Source organism: Sceloporus occidentalis, unplaced genomic scaffold (genome assembly GCF_023333645.1).
Source record: "Sceloporus occidentalis isolate IW3139 unplaced genomic scaffold, rSceOcc1.0.p SCAF_48, whole genome shotgun sequence".
In the NCBI taxonomy this organism is placed as follows: domain Eukaryota; kingdom Metazoa; phylum Chordata; class Lepidosauria; order Squamata; family Phrynosomatidae; genus Sceloporus; species Sceloporus occidentalis.
Window position 1 is genome coordinate 4686438 of NW_028317028.1, and position 19030 is coordinate 4705467.

General features: G+C 42.7%; 1 protein-coding gene across 1 annotated transcript in view; it reads left to right on the plus strand.

Annotated features, from left to right (window-relative positions):
* Positions 1–19030, plus strand: part of TMEM132B (transmembrane protein 132B) — a 206118-nt gene that overhangs the window by 163042 nt on the left and 24046 nt on the right. The gene's annotated exons all lie outside the window — the stretch shown is intronic.

A 19030-nucleotide genomic window follows, 5' to 3' on the forward strand; every position in this document is an offset into this window, starting at 1 on the left:
ACTCCTGCTTAGTACGGTTTTGTCCTTTTGTGATATTATTTTATTTAAAATCTTTAAAGACCAAAACATAAAAAAACAGAAGAATGGTTGGACGACTCGCCAAAAAATGGAATAAAAAAAATCACAATGTGTAGGATGTCGGAGCCTTTAATGGTATGTAAAATATTTTTTATTTAAATGATCAGCAAAACAGGTAAGTGGAATCATGTTGGTGGTTTGGGTTTTACGTCAGGTGTTTCAATAAAACTACAATATGGGGAGCCCAGTGAACAACAGTGTATGAATGTGCATAACAGATGTTTTTCTGATACTCTTGAACTCCTCAATAATGAAAGCTTAGCATACTATAATTTACTTACAGAACTTCAATGTGTACTCTGCATTATTTTTTTTATATTTTGAGACAATCGCAAGGCATATGTATATGTATAGTATAGTTTCTATAATTCTGAATAATGTGCATCACAAGCTCTGGTTTCCCCTAAGCAAGATATGCTCCAAAGTCTTCTAGACTTATGATGATAGTACAACATCCACAGCATCCATGATGGCTTCAAGGCATTTTACTACTTCAGCACTGAAGGAATCCGAGTAGAGGGAAAACACCGCACAGAAATTGGTTTCAAATTTAATTTTTTTGTGACCTCAGACTCCAACCCTGAGGACTTACCTATTACAATCAGTGCTGTAATAGTAGCTATATCTGTTCTGCAGATGCAGCTTCTAACTCTCTCTAAGTTAATTTCTTAAATCAACACTTAGAGTAAGTCTATTCTTTCCCATTTATTGATTCTGCTTGCAAACATCCAAGATCCACTCATCATCTTTGTCTAAGACGTTCTCTGAAAGTTGAGAATTACAGCTTATTCCCCCTGATTTATATTGGCATGAAAGCTGTAAATCAGATCCGTCTACTTAGAACATAAATGTTCTGCTCATCTTTTTTTCCCCACAGTATTGTTAAAGAATGTGACAGAGCAGACCATTTGTCACCGTAAGTCACATTAACTCTTTTAGATTGTCTCTACATCTGTCCGTTTGCTGGACTGATTCTAAACAGTGCTAGAAGTAGTTGATCTTATTGCATTTTAATAAACTAACACTAGTTATGCAAATGTAGCAGATAGAACTAAAACACGTTGTAAGCTAACATTTGAATCTAACATTTTTTAAAACTTATATTTCATTATTTTGTGTTTACAGAGAATACAGATATATTACAACCAGTGATTGTATATCATAGATACAATGAATGTATTGGATCTAGAATAAATCAAGAATATCCCAGTCTGGAATCACATTTTGTATGGTGTAGAAATATGTTTGTACAGAAGTTATTAAACAACTCAACATTTGTACATTCTGTATGATTAAAAAAAACATCAACATTGCGAACCAAAAATAAAATAACTTAAAGAAGCACGCAGTAACTATGTACTGGATAATAACAGTAAAGAAATCCTGTTGCACCAGCTAAGCAACTTTGTGGGATTCTCCACAGGCCTTATGAGCTTCTGGAACCTCTAGACTATATTCAATTGTGGAGAGCCACACCTTTTCAAAGTGGCTTCTTTAATAACCAATAAAATATATCTCATGAGCAATGTTCCCTCTTATTTTTCTTAGGTGGTGTGCGCAGAAAATTTCTCTTGTGCAAAATTTTTCCCAGAGCCAAAATTTTGTGCGCACAATATGCTTCTGCAAACGTTAAATTTAAATTGTTATTCTATATTTTTGGAACAGCTCGCTCATGGTTAATAACACTACATTATAGTGTGATAATGTAGTATTAGTTACACAACAGTATTACTTACTCTAATGTTTTTTTAAAGGTGAAATTCTCACGGCATAAGTAAATTATGAGCGGATCACGAGCGGAGGCTCCAGGCCGCATAAATGATAAAAAAAAATTGGAAAAACTGTTGTGCGCAGGGGCGTACCTAGAGTATTTGGCACCTGGGGCGGATCCTGTACGTGGGACCCCCCCACACACACTTTAAAACTGCATAGCTTCTATCGTTAGGCAAACATTGACAGGGGTACAGCATAACTGTTATCATTATTTACTAAGGCAGACATTGACGGTGGTACAACATAACACCTATCACTATATACCTAGGCAGACATTGCCGGTGGTCCAACATAACACCTATCACTATATACTGAGGCAGACATTGACGGTGTTACAGCATAACTGCTCTCATTATATACTGAGGCAAACATTGACGGTGGTACAGCATAACTGCTATCATTATATACTGAGGCAAACATTGACGGTGGTACAGCATAACTGCTTTCATTATATACTGAGGCAAACATTGACGGTGGTACAGCATAACTGCTATCATTATATACTTAGGCAAACATTGACAGTGGTACAGCATAACACCTATCACTATGCAGAGAGGCACACATTGACTGTGGTTCAACATAACACCTATCACTGTACATTGAGCCAGACATTGATAATAATGCAGCATAACCCCAATCACTATATACTAAGCCAAACATTGATGTGGTGTAGGCCTACCACTTTAGTGTCTGGCCTAGTATATATATATATATATATATATATATATATATATATATCTATCTATATAGGGATGCACCAAAATGAAAATTCTGGACCTGAAAATTTAGCATTCATTTGACTGAAACTGAAAATGACCCCCCCACACCTTTAAAAACAAAAATAAAAAAAACACTTTTATTGAAAGTAAAACCAAAATTAGACCAAAAAATCAATAACAATATTATATATATATATATATATATATATATAATTAACTGCAATCACACTCCCATCATGCCCAGGAGCTAGCATGTACTGGTTGCTTGGGCATGATAGGAGTGGGATTGCTGTTAGCAAATATATATATATATACCGTATTTGCTCGATTATAAGACGAGGTCTTCTAATCGGGGTCGTCTTCTAATCAGACCTCAAATAGTGCGGCACCGGTGCGGGGAACTCTGATCTCTGACAGCCGGGGAAGGTATCCGCGACGGACGCAGACAAATCCCCGCTGCCAACTCCACCTCCTCCTGGCTGCAGCAGAAGGAGACGTCAACCCGCTGCCCCGGCAATACAGCAGGAAATTGGAAGCACCGGTAAGTGTGTGTGCGTGTGTGTGTTAAATGGGAATTTCTGGAATGCCTTATACCCCTATATGCCACTCTGGCACTTAGGGGGTTAAAAGGCATATTATGGGGCAGAGTGGCATATAGGGAGGTATAAGACATTTCAGGAGGCAGAGTGGCGTTAAAGGGGCATTTAATAGAGCACTCTGCCTCCTGAAATGCCTTATACCTCCCTATATGCCACTCTGCCCCATAATATGCCTTTTAACCCCCTAAATGCCAGAGTGGCATATAGGGGTATAAGGCATTTCTGGAGGCAGAGTGCTCTATACAATGCCTTTTAACTCCCTTAATGCCACTCTGCCTCCTGGAATGCCTTATACCTCCCTATATGCCACTCTGCCCCATAATATGCATTTTAACCCCCTAAATGCCAGAATGGGATATAGGGGTATAAGGCATTTCTGGAGGCAGAGTGGCACATAGGGGGTCAAAAGGCATACCATGGGGCACAGTGGCATATAGAGGGTTAAAAGGCATATCATGGGCCACAGTGCCATATTGGTGTGGCAAGCCTGGGGGCAGATGTGCATAACTGGGGGACAGGTTGGAAAATACATGGAAATAAAAACAAAAAAAATATTTTTCTCAATCATAGCTTTTATTTAAAAAAAAATAGTTTACATGAATTAACATTTACTGGTAAAACTTTTTTCCTTTAGGGTCGTCTTATATTCAGGCTTTTTCTTTTTTTTCCTAAGTTAATATTCAGATTTTGGGTCGTCTTATAATCAGGGTCGTCTTATAATCGAGCAAATACGGTGTATATATATATATATATATACACCGTATTGGCTCGGATATAGGCCGCCCCCATATATAGGCCGCACCCTAAAAGTTTTTTTCTTTAAAAAAGCACCAAAAAAACATGCTGCCATTCTGTCTCCCCCCCGAGATATGCTGCCACTGTCCTCCCCCCTGAGATATGCTGCCACTGTCCTCCCCCCTGAGATATGCTGCCACTGTCCTCCCCCCGAGATATGCTGCCACTGTCCTCCCCCCCCGAGATATGCTGCCACTGTCCTCCTCCCCCCCGAGATATGCTGCCACTGTCCCCCCCCCGAGATATGCTGCCACTCTGCCCCCCCCGACTTACCAGAGCAGACTCCCGGGTGTCTTGCAGGGCCGGCGGGGGACATCTACGCAATACACGTATACGACTTACGTATACGACTTACGGTGCCGGCACTCAGCGGAAGTTGTATACGCGTATTGCGTAGATGTCCCCCGCCGGCCCCGCAAGACACCCGGGAGTCTGCTCTGGTAAGTCTTGGGGGCAGAGGTAAAACGTATCGTGCGGACAGTCACCTGCTGCAGTGATGCGGGTAAACAGCCTCCGCAGCCGGTGACCGTCCGCACGATGCGCTTAGACAACCTCCCGTGCCGGCACCCCCCGTGGGAAGTGCTGGCAGGGGAGGCTGTCTGAGCATATCAGAGAGTAGGATGCAGGTCCCCTGCACCGCTGCGGGGGATCTGTATCCTAACCCCGCTGCCTGCCCGGCGCCCGGGACTGCATGTCCCGGGCGTCGGGCGCTAGACCCCGAATATAGGCCGCACACCCACTTTAAAGGGGGGAAAAAAGTGCGGCCTATATTCGAGCCAATACGGTATATATATATATAAATTAATATGGTTATCGAATTTTTCTGTCAAATTTTGGTGTGTTACTTACTTTTAATAAAGGTGTGGTTAACACACCAAAATTGAACAAAAAAAAATAAAATACCGTATTTGCTTGATTATAAGACGACCCCCCAAAATCTAAATATTAATTTAGGAAAAAAAACAAAAAGCCTGAATATAAGACTACCCTATAGGAAAAAAAGTTTTACTAGTAAATATTAATTCATGTAAACAATTTTTTGATATTAAATAAAAGCTAGGATTGAGAAAAATATATATTTTTTTATTTCCTGCCCCCCCCAGTTATGCACATCTGCCCCCAGGGTTGCCACTCTGCCCCCAGAAATGCCTTATACCCCTATTTGCCACTCTGCCCCATGATGTGCCTTTTAACCCTCTATATGCCACTTTGCCCCATGATGTGCCTTTTAACCCTCTATATGCCACTCTGCCCCATGATATGCCTTTTAACCCCCTATATGCCAGAGTGGCATATAGGGGGTTAAAAGGCATATCATGGGGCAGAGTGGCATATGGGGGGGTTAAAAGGCATTTCTGGAGGTATATATATATATATATATATATAACTGCTAACAGCAATCACACTCCTATCAAGCCAAGGCAGCCAGTACATGCTGGAACCTGGGGATGTGTCACGTTTCACCATGCGCTAGCTGGACTTGTTCAAACTTTGTTGTTTGTTTTTCATTTACCGACCACTAGTGGCCGCCCTTGCCACTCAGACCACTCTGACTAATTATCAGGTCCAGCTGCAGTGGCTTACCTGATCAAGTCAGCCTTGATAAACCTGCCCAGCCCTGCAGTCTGGGCCTTGACATTAATGTTTGAGGACTACCTGTTTGGTTCCTGCCTTGTTCCAGTACCTGCCTTGTTCCAGTACCTGCCTTGTTCCAGTACCTGCCTTGTTCCAGTACCTGCCTTGTTCCAGTACCTGCCTTGTTCCAGTACCTGCCTTGTTCCAGTACCTGCCTTGTTCCAGTACCTGCCTTGTTCCAGTACCTGCCTTGTTCCAGTACCTGCCTTGTTCCAGTACCTGCCTTGTTCCAGTACCTGCCTTGTTCCAGTACCTGCCGTGTGCCCCGCAAGTGGGCTTATCTGCCGTGTGCCCCGCAAGTGGGCTTATCTGCCGTGTGCCCCGCAAGTGGGCTTATCTGCCGTGTGCCCCGCAAGTGGGCTTATCTGCCGTGTGCCCCGCAAGTGGGCTTATCTGCCGTGTGCCCCGCAAGTGGGCTTATCTGCCGTGTGCCCCGCAAGAGGGCTTATCTGCCGTGTGCCCCGCAAGTGGGCTTCCTGCCAAGTTGAGTGACTTTCTTTGTATTTATTGATGTACCATTGCAGTCAATACAACTCTTAATCCAGATCTGTTGTCTGTGGTTTAATCCTGCGCCTGTCTGTAACAACCCCAGACCATAATGCATCGTGGGGTACAGACAGAGCCCCTCGTATCCCCTGCACCTGGGCTCCTTATCAACCTGTGTTCTCAGCTCGTGACAGAATGTCAAGGCCAACACAAGGAGTTCGCGGGGATACCTGCAGCACGGGAATCGGTGGTGAACACGAAGACCCAGACACAAAGAGACCACAGGTCCGCAAGCATCCGGAGGCTGCTCCTTGCAGTGGGGGTATGTCACGTTTCACCATGCGCTAGCTGGACTTGTTCAAACTTTCCATTTTCATTTCACGTTTCCTGCCACTAGTGGCCGCCCTAGCCCATCAGGACATCTCAGACTGATTATCAGGTCCAGCTGCAGTGGCTTACCTGATCAAGTCAGCCTTGATAAACCTGCCCAGCCCTGCAGTCTGGGCCTTGACATTGAAGTTGGAGGACTACCTGTTTGGTTCCTGATTTGTTCCTGTACCTGCCTTGTTCCTGTACCTAATGTTTGAGGACTACCTGGTTGGTTCCTGCCTTGTTCCAGAACCTGCCTTGTTCCAGTACCTGCCTTGTTCCAGTACCTGCCGTGTGCCCCGCAAGTGGGCTTATCTGCCGTGTGCCCCGCAAGTGGGCTTATCTGCCGTGTGCCCCGCAAGTGGGCTTATCTGCCGTGTGCCCCGCAAGTGGGCTTATCTGCCGTGTGCCCCGCAAGTGGGCTTCCTGCCAAGTTGAGTGACTTTCTTTGTATTTATTGATGTACCATTGCAGTCAATACAACTCTTAATCCAGATCTGTTGTCTGTGGTTTAATCCTGCGCCTGTCTGTAACAACCCCAGACCATAATGCATCGTGGGGTACAGACAGAGCCCCTCGTATCCCCTGCACCTGGGCTCCTTATCAACCTGTGTTCTCAGCTCGTGACAGAATGTCAAGGCCCACACAAGGAGTTCGCGGGGATACCTGCAGTGCTGGAATTGTTGGCAGAATGTGTACTCCACCTATGCAAGTCGGTAAGGACTGTGGTGGAAGCCGATTGCGTGGACACAAAAACCAAGACCCAGACACCAAGAAAGAAGGCTGCTAAGAGCTTTAAGCGAGAGCCGCTCACCAAAAAAGAAATACAAAGGAGACAAGAGGACGACTTATGCTTTTATTGCGGAGGGACTGGCCACAGGATTACATATTGTCCGCACAGACCAGTCAAGACATCTGCAACCCACCTGGAGAAACCCCATGCCCCAGAACCTGCACATGACGCCAGCAACGTCACAAAGCAGGAGCATACCCTGTCACATCCACAGACAGGTGATGCAGGGGTTAACCAGTCCTCGGCACCTGTGACTCCTACGCCCTCCATCACAATGTCAGAAGACCTCCAGACCTTGTCTGACACCCCCGAGTGGCCCTATATGGACAGTGCGTCATCTGATGCAGAGGTCATGGACACATCCATGGAGATCAACCCCCCGGCTGTTTGTGCAGCCAGAAGCACCACTCCTACCACTCACAGGAGTAGAAGTAGGACACGACAAGCACATACCGGGACTTTCGCATCTGTCTATCCAGCCCAACTCGGCACAACAGAACCTCTGCCATCAGATCGTGTAGTGACATCCAACGGCAATGTAATATGTCGTGTAGATCTGGAAGCATATGAGAAAGCACTACGTGCTAGAGAGGAGGAGGAGAAGAAGAAGAAGAAGAAGAAAAAGAAGTCTCACCGCAAACGGTGAGACCACCGTTCCGTGGTTCCGTAAGCATCCGGAGGCTGCTCCTTGCAGTGGGGGTATGTCACGTTTCACCATGCGCTAGCTGGACTTGTTCAAACTTTGTTGTTTGTTTTTCATTTACCGACCACTAGTGGCCGCCCTTGCCACTCAGACCACTCTGACTAATTATCAGGTCCAGCTGCAGTGGCTTACCTGATCAAGTCAGCCTTGATAAACCTGCCCAGCCCTGCAGTCTGGGCCTTGACATTAATGTTTGAGGACTACCTGTTCCAGTACCTGCCTTGTTCCAGTACCTGCCGTGTGCCCCGCAAGTGGGCTTATCTGCCGTGTGCCCCGCAAGTGGGCTTATCTGCCGTGTGCCCCGCAAGTGGGCTTATCTGCCGTGTGCCCCGCAAGTGGGCTTATCTGCTGTGTGCCCCGCAAGTGGGCTTATCTGCCGTGTGCCCCGCAAGAGGGCTTATCTGCCGTGTGCCCCGCAAGTGGGCTTCCTGCCAAGTTGAGTGACTTTCTTTGTATTTATTGATGTACCATTGCAGTCAATACAACTCTTAATCCAGATCTGTTGTCTGTGGTTTAATCCTGCGCCTGTCTGTAACAACCCCAGACCATAATGCATCGTGGGGTACAGACAGAGCCCCTCGTATCCCCTGCACCTGGGCTCCTTATCAACCTGTGTTCTCAGCTCGTGACAGGATGATAGGAGTGTGAGTACAGCCTCCCTATGCCATGCTACTACCACCACCACCCTTATACATCCATGCTATCACACACTCATTCACAAACATTTAAATACTCATTCATTCCATTAATCACACATACTTGCTCAAAAACCCTCCCTCACCCCCTTACCCGAACTGCAGATCTCTCGCACGAGGACTTCTGCAGGGGCCCGGCTGTCCGAGCAACTTCTCTGGCCCCGCCCCCAGAGGAAGGAGGGGGGAGGCAGAGTTATGTGACACTATTCTAGCTTCCTGTTCTCCTGCTGCTCGCAACCAAAGCACCGGTAAGCAGCCTGGCCCCAGCGGACATTTTTTTGAGGTCTGATTAGAAGACGACCTCAATTATAAGACGAGGGGTATTTTTCAGAGCATTTGCTCTGAAAAAACCTGGTCTTATAATCGAGCAAATACGGTAATTGCTACCAGCAATCTCACTCCTATCATGCCCAGGCAGCCAGTACATGCTGGAACCTTAGCATGATAGGAATATGATTACAGCCTCCCTATGCCATGCTATCCCCCCCACACACTTACACATCCATACTATCACACACACACTCATTCACAAACATTCAGTTTAAACTACAACATAGCACCCATCACTCTCACACACTTACTAATTCACTCTCACAGAGTGTTTTCCTACCTTTTCTCTGTCACTTCTCCTCCTCTTCGTTCTTCCTCTTCTGTGTCCTCTCCTTCCGGTGCAGTAAAGACGGTGGGCGTGGCTTCAGTGCTGTGCGCCGGGATCTGACATCAAATCCCGATGCACAGCATCAGTTGCCGCCAGCATCGCAAGGGAGCAGGATCGGAGGTCTGTATTAACAGACCTCCCGCTCCCTTGATTGATTTTAAGCCGGTTGGAGGGAGATCCTTGATCTCCCCAACCGAGCTTGCTCCTCTAGTGGCGGACATTACTGTCCGCCTCTGGAGGGGTGCTATGCACACAACCTGTAGCGGACCGCCCCCCCTTCGGTACGCTACTGCTTGTGCGCACAATTTTTGTTCGTGTGTGCTCCCTCTAAAAGCTATATGCGCGCGCACAAGCGCACAGCTTAGAGGGAGCACTGCTCATGAGGTTTTTTCACATCTATAATCCTGAATAACTCAAACAATGCATATCAATAAACCTTCTCCCCCTGCTGTTATTCCCTAGCTTCCACTTTTGGTCTCTCATGGTTGATCACCTCCACCAAACATTCTGATGGCCACGTTTTTTAACACTCCCTTCTCTCTGTGTGACTCCCACCTTCTATTCTACTACCTTATAACTCCAACAACCTTCCTCTACCCCAAAGCCTCTGCAAACCAAACATAACCTCTGTGACCTTGCACTACTATAACTGTATAACACTTCTGCTTCTCCTGTCCAACATCTCTACCTACTTGTGCACAGATGTTGTCATACACACTAGCCTCAGGTATAGAAGAGGTTGCTCATGCTGTTATGTGCTACATAACATTCATTCCACTTCAGCCATTGGTACTCCACACAGAACCTTCAAAAGTCCTCTTTGAAGACCCAAGATTATTATTATTGCTATTTATTTAATATATATAGCGCCATCAAATTTCGTAGCGCTGTACAACGGGTGGACAGGATATAACAAGTAGTATGTAACATAACAATTTGACTTACAGGGACAACAGATGAGGAGGGGCCAGCTCAAACAAGTTTACAATCTAGAGGGATTTAGGGTGTATTACACAATAGGTAAAAGTGCCGTTGTTAGGGATTGACCAGCCACACTAGTAAAAGTATCGCAGGCGAGGGACTAGGAAAGGTGGGCAAAAGGAATATAGAGGGCGTTAATGTGCTATGTTGTGCTAAGAAGTGGGTCTTGAGGGACTTTTTGAAGGAATAAAGTCACGGAGAAAGACGGATAGCATTCCAGAGGATAGGGGCAGCCCTTGAGAAATCTTGTAAGTGTGCATGAGAGCTAGAAATCAAAGGAGAGGATAGAAGGAGATCATTGGATGAGCGGAGAGACCGGTGTGGAGTGTATTGAGAGATGAGTGATGATATGTAGGTGGGGGAACTGCTGTGGAGGGCTTTGAAAGTAAGAATAAGGATCTTGAAATGAATCCTGAAGTGCACAGACAGCAAGTGAAGAGACTGACAGAGGGGAGAGGTGTTAGTGAAGCGATGGGAGAGGAAGATAAGTCTGGCAGTAGCATTCATGGTGGATTGTAGAGGGGTGAGACAGTTAAGAGGGAGACCAGCTAAGACAGAGTTACAATACTCAAGGTGGGAGATAATAAGGGCATGGATGAGAGCCTTAGTGGCATGCTGTGTTAGGAAGGGGCGGATGCGGGCAATGTTTTTAAGATGGAGACGGTAGTTTTATCAGCTGCACAGGACTACATCCTGTGGCTTGAACTGAAGTTGCTCTATAAGCTAGGAGACCCAAATATTTTTCTGGTTGCTTCAAACAAACACTGCTCTCACTGGCCTGCAGGTAATGCGGAAGTAGAGTGGAGAAAATCACACTCTCTACTGAGGGATCTGAACTCCATCCCATTGTTGCTCACTAACTTCAATAGTATACCCGACCTAAGACACATGCTTTGAGGCGGTTGATGACAGCCATGCTGGTTACCTCACACCAAGTTCCTTTGAAAAGCCAGGGACTCAGCATGAACAGGAACATCTATAAAATAGTAAAAATATAAAATAATGTAAATTCAGATGTTCTTTCAAACTGTGTCCAAAAATAAACTAATACGCTAATAAGGAACATACTTTATCAAATAAAAACATAAAAAATAACACTACACAATGGAGGGCAGTTTTGCCGCATTACCAATAGTGAAGAAAGAAAATCTGCGATGTGCAAAGCAGAATACAGGTGTGATATGGATCAAAGAACCCATTTTGTCGTTCAGGTTATATTTCAGTTTGTGTCCCTGAAATCACAACAAAGTTTTCTTCAACAATTTTAAAGTTCTCCTAAGCGGCATTTGCAAAAAGTAAGTAGTTCATATTGTGACAAAATGATGTGACCTTCCATCCCCAGGAGTCTGTCTCCTGCATATAGCACTAATTGGGAATTTCACAGCATGTATCTTTGGAACACAATGAAAATGAAAGTCATACAACGTCCATCACTTGAACATCTTTATTCTAAGGGTAAAGTAAAAACTGAAGTTTGTGTATTGAACGCTCATTTTGATACATTGGTTGTTTAATAAGTGTTAAAGAACATAATCACTTGTTAGGGCATGTACATATAACACTTTGGCATTTGTATTACATTACAGCCTTTAAGACAGGGAGACATGACGAGAAGACAAACACAGTACACTGCACAGATGTTAAAGTTTCTCTTTTATCACTAAATGAATGTCACAGAATTTTCATAGAATGCCAAATAAAATAGTTTTTCCTCTACATGATGCTGGTATGTTGATGGAATCTGAATATCCACCCATAATATGTTGAATTTGTGTGACGTAACTGCACTAGCTAGCTCTATGCACATGGACATGAGGCAGATCTATGTAGCAACAAAACCATTCTTCTGATTTACATAAATAATTAGCCAAGTTGCTTATTTCACCAGGAATGTCTACCTGCTGCAAACCTTTGCACGTCTGCACGTCTGCATGTCAGGGCTCACTTTTGTGTTAGGCGACGCCTTTGCCATTTGCCTGCTGCCTAAACGGTGAAGTCTCAAGTCTATAATAGCAGAGGTCTTCTGCAATGCCTCTTCGAAGTATTGTGACAGCTCCATCACCACATACCACCTCGTCCGATGTTGACTACTTCACACGCTAGGCCCAAATTGGTTGGTGCAGTCACAAACGTTTTGCCCGTGCACATGCGTATGAAGGCCTCATTTGATCCTGTGTTACGTTGTTTCAGGATGAAAATTGCTATTACGTTTTGGGACTTCAGTTCTTCACTGCCTTAAGTTTGTGTAACTTCTTGTTCTGCTGTAGTAGTTTTTCTTGTTTGATTATAGTTATCTAACTTGACCTGTTTATTGACTGTTTTTTATTGGCTCCTGCCTTCCCGAATAGCTTCCCGAATAGCGTGACGATTCTGCTCTATTGTTCCGACTCAGCCCGTCCAGCGACCTTTGTTGTTTTGGTAAATTCTAAACATCCATGCTAAACAGTGTTTGACCTGGTCCAACTACCAAGATTGCTCCTGTCCACTGATTCGTCTTGTTCCAGCTGTACCATCCAACGCTATCTCTGCACCTGGGTTCCCGTTTGACATATTCGTTACAATGCAGAAACACGTACCTTAACTTTGATACATTTTGCAATAATAAAAATATTAAAAAGAAATGGTAAAATCACTTGCCGAGATGCTTAGGTTTCATTAAATCAGAGTAGAATATGAAGTCAACTCCAGAAATGTTTTATTCATCCTAAATCCCCGACTATAAGTACCCATACATGTGTTACAAATACATACAATGCTTGTTTAACATAAACACAATTTGTAACTTAAAAATTGGAACATAAACTTTAAAAAAAAAAAATAATGTGTGACCCTTGAGACAGCCAGGTTGCACTATTTTTATATGAAAGGACATAATAGCATTAATTTGTTCATTGATATGGCTTTTCATCCAGGCACGATCTAAAGGATTTTGCAAAATAACCGCCAGCATTTAGTTCTTTTGTCCTCGCAAATTCACGGTGGCTTTTCAAAGTTCCGCAACAGTGAACTTGTTTGAGTGATCTGCTTATATATATTCTTAGACTAAAACTCAGTCCTCCCACATGCCCTCTTTGATAATCCCCTTTAAACCCAAAAGGATACAGCTACCGTTGTGGGCAATTAAAAAAGATTTCCAGTGCACATTAAAATATTTTTGCCCAGAATTTTTAGATCTTCAGTATAAATTGACTTTCATTTCATTTCAAAGTAATGTCTTCTTTCTTTTCAGTATGTTTTACTGCAGAATCAGAAATATTTCAAATATTATTTCAAGTTACAGTGGATAGTAACACTTTAAAGATGCAGGTGGATCACAGTTTTCCCCTTGTAGCATCAAACCCACCTTAGTTTAATCTTTTTTTCAGCAATGTAGCCAGTGAACCATTGCTTTTGTTACTTTGTGATGCATGTTTTCTTACATAAATTAGTCATTTTGACACAACTTAAAAATAGTTCTAAATTAAAAGTGCAGAAATTCTTTTTTTAAATTAATTACACTGCATCCTCTGCGTCCTAGCAATTTACAATACAGTGTAGATGAGCATCCTTTAAATTATTGACGATTGTATCAATGCTAACTAATTATTGCATTGGTTCAACCAGTGGCACGCCAGAATAAATAGGTATAATATTATTATTGTTATTATTTCATTGTATTTCCAGTCTCTTACATTCTGCATTATTTTAAATGCTGCAAGCTATGTTGCTCATGGAAGTGACGGCTTAGGTTTCTAGCTGTCAAAATTGAACTTGTAATATTCATTATCCACAATACATGAGCTCATTGGAACAAATGGGGACCAAGGACATGAAGATGCCCATTGAATGCACCCCCTTTACCAGTTGCAAGTCCCAACAAATTATACCTGTCCTTCTAGCAAATGCTGGGATTAATGAATCTGTCTGAATGCGTTATTATCCAATTTAAGGGGGGAGGACTCTCCCACTTTATATAATTAAATTTGTAGTTGTAAAACAACTTTAACTTGAATTGATAATTAATGTACAATTGAGGATGCAGATCTATTAAGTATATCAATGGAAAACCTATATATTTAGGACTTATACCCTACAGTTGCTAGTCAGTCCAGTAACAGTTAAGGGCTACACACTGCCCATACCTGAGATTGATGGAAAGATTCAGTTATTTAGTAACACCCTGCAGTGATAACAGTCGAGTAGCGCTGCTTGAACATCTTGCTTTTTTGTTGTTGTTATCGTGTCTAAATGCTATTCTGCTGACATGAAACAATCCTTTTGTACTCTCCTGCCAATTTAATTCCAGCCTCATCCAACATATCCTGGATGTGAACATGTAAATAATGTAGCTCTAAACAATACATTTTCCAGCAGAGAAATGCACACATGTATTTAAATAAAGCTTTACTTCATATGCACCACAAGTCTGAAATGTGATTGTATTAAGCATTTCCTGTTTACAGGTAGTATAGTGTATATTTTTTGTCTATTTTTTGAAGTCAGAAGAAATAATCCAAACAACTCTTTTGGACAGATCTTTAATGTTATTGGTCTACAATAAACCAGTCATCTTAGTGCAGGGCCTTCTGCGTAGGCCCTCCGTGGGAAACACATTTAGTACTATTCCCTACTTCTAGAAGGGAAGGTGTAACAGCACACAAGTATTTACTGAAATATTTATATGTGGAGTCTCCCGCAAGTATCCCTGGCTTCCTCTACCTGCCTGTTTTAAATCAAAGACTGTAAGATCAAAAGGGCAGGGCGCTCTTCTCCTTCTATACCAGTATGTTTTAACGTGGTAATATTGTCATCTTAAATTGTCTTTGTAATGTAATAAATGTAATGTTGTAGTTGATGTATCCTACGCTTGAAGGTGTCCCAAGATTACTGCATGTATCATAGTTTATTATATTGATTTATAGCACATTCTGAAATATAAAGGTTGTTTACTAAGAAGAAACTTTTGCGGGACAGTTTGAAAGAGAGATGCCGTGCACTATGAAGGGACAACCATCGTTATTTTTTCCTGCAAACATGGCTGGGTGACCCTGTATAATGCATAGTTCAATCAGCAAAGTGATTTTTTAGGCTTTTCACTGATTGTCGGAAGTTCACACAAGGTTATTGTCGCTCAGAAAGGTGTAGTTTCCGTGACGTTCTCTCCCCGATTCTCTAATCTGGGGACGGAACATTACCAGAAGCTCCACAATTTCGGGGGAAGTTAAGACAGGGTTGTCTTAGGGCAAAATGGTGAAGCTTCCGGTTACGTCCTCTACCCCGACCATCCAATCGGGAGAGAAGACGTCATCAGAAGGTCCACCATTTTGGCGGAAGTTCACCAGAAGGTTATGTCCGCGGAGATGCGAATGAAGAAAGGAGGGAGAAGAAAGAAGAGAAAAAAAAAGAACAAGAAGATGAGGAATAAGGGGATGCAAGACCTGTGTCAGGACTCGGGTTATCAGGTTGGGTAGGAGCCCATGTGCAGGGGATACTTGGGGTTCGGTCTATAAACCATGATGCATGATTATACAAACAAAGACACCACAAACAGAAATCTAGGTAATGCAATGTATTGTATGTATATGACAGGACAAGCAAATAAGGGTAATACAGTCTGTAAGCAAGAAATCGGACGTATGGCAGGATAAATAAATACCGGTAATAAGTGTTTTGGCAGGGAGCCTACTTGGAAGGGCACGAAAGGCTGAGAGCCCACTTGGAAGGGCACGAAAGGCTGAGAGCCCACTTGGGAGGACACGAAAGGCTGAGAGCCCACTTGGGAGGACACGAAAGCCAGAGAGCCCACTTGGACAGGACACAAAGCAGGGAAACCACTTGATCGGGACACAAAGCAGGTAACCAGGAACGGTACAGGTGCCAAGCCAAAGCAGAAAGGTCCACAGACTTCAATACAAAGGCCCTGACTGAAGGGCAGAGCTGGATGAAGTAGCCAGGATTCAATCCTGGAAACAAGGCTCAGCTGCATGTATTGATTAGGGCTCAACTCAGGTAATAAGGTACACCTGATCCTGGTAATTGAGTTCTGAGTGCTCCAGAGGGCTGAGAGTGGCCACTAGTGGTAGCAGATTTATATACCACACTTATGAAAAAGTCATGGCTCAGGCAGCGAAAAAGTGGACCCTGACAACCTGTGATCCTTTTTACTTAATGGATTTTTGCACCGGATCCCATATGCCTCAGCACCCTTTGGGAGAGAGTTCACTACGCTACAGATCTGGAGCTTCTCTCAAGTTTGTTGGAGCTAAATAATGCTAAGAATGTGGGTTGGGCAGAGTAGGTGGAGCTTTGGGGGGCAGTGGGTGTGATAAATTTTCAAGCTGTTCTGCAAATATTGGCAACTATGGGACACCCTTTAATTAAAATCTATGGTTTATTTTACTCAGTAGTATTTCTAAATCATGTAAACATTGGCCTACTATTTGATGATGGTTCAATTAATATTTAGCAGCTACCAGATGGCTTATTCTGTTAATATAAAATTAATATTGAGAATATAAGACTGACAATAACATGAACACACGTTAAGTCTTCAGTCCTGGAAATACATAAAATCAAAACCCTTAAAATTACACAGGTGTTTATTTTCATACACTCATGTTTCACCAGGCAACTTGAATATTCTGCTGATGATGATACGGAGAGACTATGCGCAATATATTTTTGTGGTCACATAGTGTCCAGCTATTCATATCCAGCTGGTGGTGCAATGTTGGCCAGTGGCACATCTGGCCCACTAGGCATTTGCTGGGTGTGCCAGATGACCTATAGCGACTTTTGTTTTGTGTATAAACACCTTGTTTTTCCCCAAATAGAAATTAGTTTGCTTTGTGCCTGAGCTGGTGTCATGTCGTTATATTGGTTCGTTTGCAGCTGGTTTACCCAGGCGGTAGTGACAGCCAGGGACGTCGTGCTAGACCCCTAGTTCTTATTACAAACACCTAGAAGAATTAATGCTGTTTTAAAGGCAAAAGGTGGTCACACCAAATATTGATTTGATTTAGATTGTTCTTCTCACTTACTTTACATTTTGTTAAATGCTAAAAACAAGCTATTAACATGTACATTTTTGAAAGCATTCTTCCTTTACAGCATTCTTTCACAACTGCCTAAAACTATTGCACAGTGAATATTCTTTAGCACTTACAAATATGATAATCCTTAGTGGCATCATACTACTATAAAATAAAATATTAAATAATAAAATCATACAAAAATGCAATAATGTACTAATAAATATATTGTGCTCTGGGAATAAATAAGGGAAAACCTATACGTACATTACAAATGTTTTAGTAAAACAAACAAAAGATAAATAAAGTGCAGCACTCCGTTTGTAATAACTCTATATTAATAGTGTTATGTAGTTTTGTATTATATACAATTGAACATGTCCGTCCTTACAAAATAACACCCATCGTGCATTAAAAAAAACAACCCACAGGTATACTTAGATTCAGATCACAAATCACAGGTGATGTCTTCTATGAGACCCTCAGCAGGTTTACATGAAAAATAAAAGAAACATATAGATAATAGTATAATATTGTTTATACAAGAGATATATTAACCCCCCTATACGATTTGTACTCACAATCTTTTGAGCAACCAAGTTTGCTCAAACTATAGGGTGTCTGTATAGGAATATCATAGGATCCAATAGGATATCTATTTGTGGAAAACAGCAGCTTGTGGTATTCCACTCAATATTGTTGTTCCTCGATGAGCATCAGCTCAAGATATACAGGACGTCAAAATGAAGAGGAGGATTTTAAAAGCATATATTTATATTCACTCTATATATCTAAATATCTATTAGAAGCGCCGTTATTCACTTTATTTTTGTACATTTTTGTACATTACAAATGTTTTGCACACATTAGTAGTAATTACATATACTCACTGGCCACTTTATTAGGTACACCTGTTCAATTGCTTGTTAACACGAATAGCTAATCGGCCAATCATATGGCAGCAACTCAATGCATTTAAGCATGTGGATGAGGTCAAGAAAACTTGCTGAAGTGCAAACTGAGCATCAGAATGGGGAAGAAAGGGGATTTAAGTGACTTAAGTGGCATGGCTGTTGGTGCCAGACGGGCTGGTCTGAGTATTTCAGAAACTGCTGTTCTACTGGGATTTTGACGCATAACCATCTCTAGGGTTTACAGGGAATGGTCCAAAAAAATATCCAGTGAGCGGCAGTTGTGTGGACAAAAATGCCTTGTTGATGTCAGAGGTCAGAGGAGAATGAGCAGACTGGTTCGAGATGTCAGAAAGCCAACAGTAACTCAAATAACCACTCGTTACAACCAAAGTATGCAGAATACCATCTCTGAAAGCACAACATGTTGAACCTTAAAGTAGATGGGCTACAGCAGCAGAAGACCTCACTGGATGCCACTCCTGTCAGCTAAGAACAGGAAACTAAGGCTACAATTCCCACAGGCTCACCAAAATTGGACAATTGATGACTGGAAGAACGTTGCCTGTTCTGATGAGTCTAGATTTCAGCTGTAACATTCAGATGGCAGGGTCAGTCTTTGGCGTAAACTATACAAAAGCATGGATCCATTCTGCCTTGTATCAACGGTTCAAGCTGGTGGTGTAATGGTGGGGGACATTTTCTTTGCACACTTTGGGCCCCTTAGTTGCAATTGAGCATCTTTTAAATGCTAAAGCCTACCTGAGTATTCTTGCTGACCATGTCCATCGTTTTATGACCACAGTGTACCCATCTTCTGATGGC